The following is a 4,090-nucleotide window of genomic DNA, read 5'->3' as shown; positions in this document are numbered from 1 at the left end:
TCCGGGGACAACTTGGGGAGGGGGACCTGTTGTCTCCATAGGGTGCCACCCCCTCTGTCCGGGGACAGCCTGGGGAGCGGGGACCCTCTGTCCCCCTAGGGTGATGTCACCTCCCTCCTAGGACAGCCTGGGGATGGGGAGCCCCCTCTCCCCATAGAGGCCTGTCCCCTATGTCCTGGGACAGCCTGGGGAGGGAAACCCTCTGTCCCCATAGGGTGATGTCACCTCTGTCCTGGGACAGCCTGGGGAGGGGGACCCTCTGTCGCCGTAGGGTGCTGCCCTGTCCATCCTGGGACAGCCTGGGGAGGGGGACATGCTGTCCACATAGGGTGTTGTCCCATCTGTGCTGGGACAATCTGGGGAGGGGCGACTTGCTGTCCCCATAGGATGCTGCCCCATCTATCCATCCTGGGATGGTTCACGAAAGGGTGACCCCCATCCTGGTGGGGTATCGCCCGTCCCCACCAGGTCCTGGGACAGCTGGGAAGAGGGGGGACCAACTGTCTTCATAGGGTGCTGCCTGTCCCCACCAGGTCCTGGGACAGCAGGGGATGGTGTCCCAACTGGGATGGTCCTGGACCCACTGTCCCACTGGGCTGCTGCCTGTCACCTGGGTCCCAGGACAGTGCAGGGAGGGGCAGCTCCCCCCCAGGGAGGTGTTGCTGCTGGTCTGTACTCCTGGTGCTACCGAGGCCCGTGAAGAGCGATCTCTTCCGGACAGTCCGTCTGTCCCTGCTGCCTCGCTGGAGCACCAGGATTTGACCTCGGGGATTGTGGAAATACAGACAAACTGGGTACGAGCGATGGGACTGGAAGGGGCTTTTAGCTGAGCTATTGTTTCCCTAATTTCAAAGAAAGCATTTTTTCTGCACAAATGGGAAGCATGGAGTTTCCCGGCCGCGGGTACTGGTGTGAGCCGTGGAGACAGTGCCATGGGGACACCCTGCAGCTTCCACGGTGCAGAAGATGGAACCGTAAACGGTCACTTTTTCCCAGTGAGGACGTGCATGCACGGCACCGAGGACTGATGTTGACTCATTATCCGTTGCCTAAGTGAGGAAACGTCTGTCTGTCCAGAAGCCAGCCCAGCCAGGCTTGGTGACTTTAGAGTTACGTGCGCGTTGCTTTCATTTTCTCTTCTCTTTTCCTGCAAACAAACTCTGTTAGGTTTCTGTTTGAGCATGAGCCAAAGCTGCCTGGAAGAGGGCTTTGTCCGGGAAATTTTGAGAGGTGCAGCGAAGTTCAGTGAGAGCTGGGCTTGGATGGTGGTTCTGGGGAGCAAGAACATCAAAGGAAAGTCTGAGCCAGCAGTCAGGATGGAAAGCGTGGTGGGAGGGTTGCGGAGATTTAATCAGTGCTGTAATAGCCTTCCTCTGCAAATGGCTCACCTGGCTCAGGTTACCCACCTCGAGGCCTGAGCGCGCTGTGTAAGGGTTGATTTCTTCAGAGGGCAGCGTGAATAGCAAAGAGCAGCTTTGCTCCTTTCTGAAGCAGAATCAAGCGCTAGATCTTGATGTTTCGGTAGCGCTGGGGATCAGGGAGACGGAGCGGGTGATGCTCTATCAGAGATCTGTCTGTTCAGAGGGAGTGCCCCTGCTGCTAACCAGCTAGAGAAAATCCAGCACTGCTTACCGGATCCCGGCTATTCACCCGCTGGGACGTTATCCAGGATAAGGTGTAAACGCAGCCGGGCTGTCTGGAGGGAAGGAGATTTTTGGGGACCAGGTGGCTCTCACGGGTCACTGCGGACCAGTGCTGCTCGTGTGTCTGGAGCACTGGAACAAAGGCTGCTGGAATCAGCCCGGCGCGGGGCGAGGAATTAATCACCCTGTTCGTTCTTCCCAGTGAGCCTGCTTTGCTCTGCTTGTGTAAAATCAGGGTATGAATTATTTACAGCAGGCTTTCCCGCCGTAGTAGTGCTGGCGTCCGGAGCCGGAGAGGGAACGCAGGGCTGGGGGCACGGCGATGCTCGGTACCGAGTGTCACCCGCTGCCGCGGTGACGGCAGCCAAACCCCGGGCGCGGTGACGGCAGCCAAACCCTGGGCGTGTGGCACGCAGCATCCTGTGCCTTCCACTCTACCGCAGTCTGTCGTAAATGAAAGAGCTCGGCTGTGCTGCGGGGAGGAGGAGGACCAACACCACACTGGTGCGTGTTGCCATGGAAACACCGGCCAATTGATGCGCCATCAATCGCAATACAAATCATTTTCTATGTTTGCAGCGTTTTTGGTTTTTTTTTTCCCCATGCTACAATCAGGTGGAATTGCTGTCACACCACGTCTCTTAGGAGCTTGGGACAATAACAGAATGTTTAAAGGAGTGGAGCTGTGTGGGCTGAGCTCGGTGAATGAGGCTGGAGGCAGCGGGACGAGGGATGGAGGCAACTCCTGGCCATCCTGGAGCGATGCTGTGGATTCCTGGGGTCTCAGGAAGACATTCACTGTCATTAATGGACAGGGAAAAGTCAGAGTTTCCCTTTTCATCTGCTGGGGTTGAGCCTGGAAGCAATTAAGGCGGTGATGTGTCAGCGGTCAGGTGAAGAGGGGACATGCGCTGGCCGTCGGGATCCTGCTGTGGCTAATCCCGGGCACATCGCTTCAGCAGCCTCTTTCTAGCTGACCTTGAATGCAGTGATGTGTTCTTTCTTTCCCTGACAGACAGTCCTGTAGTTTGTTTCCCCACAGCTGTGGGCTTGTTCCTGATATTTGTCATTTCAGCTCTAGGAATAAAATATAAATGGTGACGGTTTTTCTTTCTCATAGGGTTGGCTCCAGCGTCTAAAAAAAACCCCACAGCTCTAGTGAGGGGTTAATTTTGAGCATGGGGTTGCTTAATACATTACACCCAGCTTTCCTAGCCCGCTGGTCTGGTTTGAAATAGCAGTGTGTCGTAACACAGCTGGGCAGATGAAGCTTTTTTTTGGTTTTGTGTTTTGGTTTTTTGATATTTTTTTAAAATTTTTTTTTTTTTTTTTTTTTTTTGCCAGGGGTAGGTCTTTGGCTGTATGATAGGGCAGGGTGAGGATGCTTAGTGGGATCTTCCCTAGACAAGACGTGTAGGAGTCAATGTGGGTTGAGTTTTGTCCCTCCAGACCCCCCAGGCCATCTGTATCCCATCTCTCCTCCGATACCGGCTCCACGTGCAGGAGTACGCAGAGACCCTGGAGTCGTGCCTCCCCGCGCAGAGATGTTGTTTCTTTGGCGACTGATGTCGTACCCTGGCAGGATGAAGTTGCTCAAACTCCCACGGGATATGAATCATTGTGGTATGACACATTCAGCGGTTCTCACGCTGCTGCCTCTGAGGAGAGGCAATACAACTCCAGCTACACAAGCTCTAAATATAAAACCTTAAACGGGATTTATTCCCCTCCGACCACGAACAAAAATACTGAGGTTGAGCAACAAAAATACCCTTTGCCGTACTGGTGTCGCAGGACTGGAAGGCGCTGCTGAAACTGCTCAGTTCAGCCCCTGCCAGTGGAAATGACCTCAGGCAGGATGACTGTAAGTCGCTTTCCTGGAGCCGTGCTTGGTGCTTCCCTCTGGAATCGCCCCACCGCGATCGGGAAAAGGGAGCTGGCGAGCCTGGCCTCCCTTGCTGGCACCTTGAGTTGGTTTTACTCAAGTTCTGGCTTATTTCGGAGGGAGAGCATTCAGTGTGTTCTTCAGGCAGAGCATCCTCAAGTGTTCTTCGCTGCTCTTTAAAAAGGAAATTCTATGGAGATGGACAAGATCTGATCTCCAGAATCTTGAGATCCTGCCCATGGAAACCCCTCTGGGTTTAGAATCGGTTGATAGAAGTGCCCAGGACAGCCTCAGCTTTCCTCAGCTCATCCGGGCGGTATTGCACCGTGAGCCGGTCCTTGGAGCCCGGCTCGGCAGAACCAGCGAGCTGTCGGTCAGGGCAAGACAGATCGACGGTGTGAGCGGACAGTGAGAACTGCCAGCGGTTACTGGGGAGAGAGTTCAGTATGGTGAGCTGTCGGTATGAAAGGTGTCTGCCCCAGTTAGCGCTGCTTGGTTTCAGCCCCCGCAGGACTGGAGGGAGCCGGGATTCGGCAGCGTGCAGGCTGCTGTACGGACAGCG

The sequence above is a fragment of the Pterocles gutturalis genome, unplaced genomic scaffold (genome assembly GCF_000699245.1).
Source record: "Pterocles gutturalis isolate BGI_N339 unplaced genomic scaffold, ASM69924v1 scaffold34459, whole genome shotgun sequence".
NCBI lineage: Eukaryota > Metazoa > Chordata > Aves > Pterocliformes > Pteroclidae > Pterocles > Pterocles gutturalis.
This window is presented reverse-complemented; position numbering follows the sequence as displayed.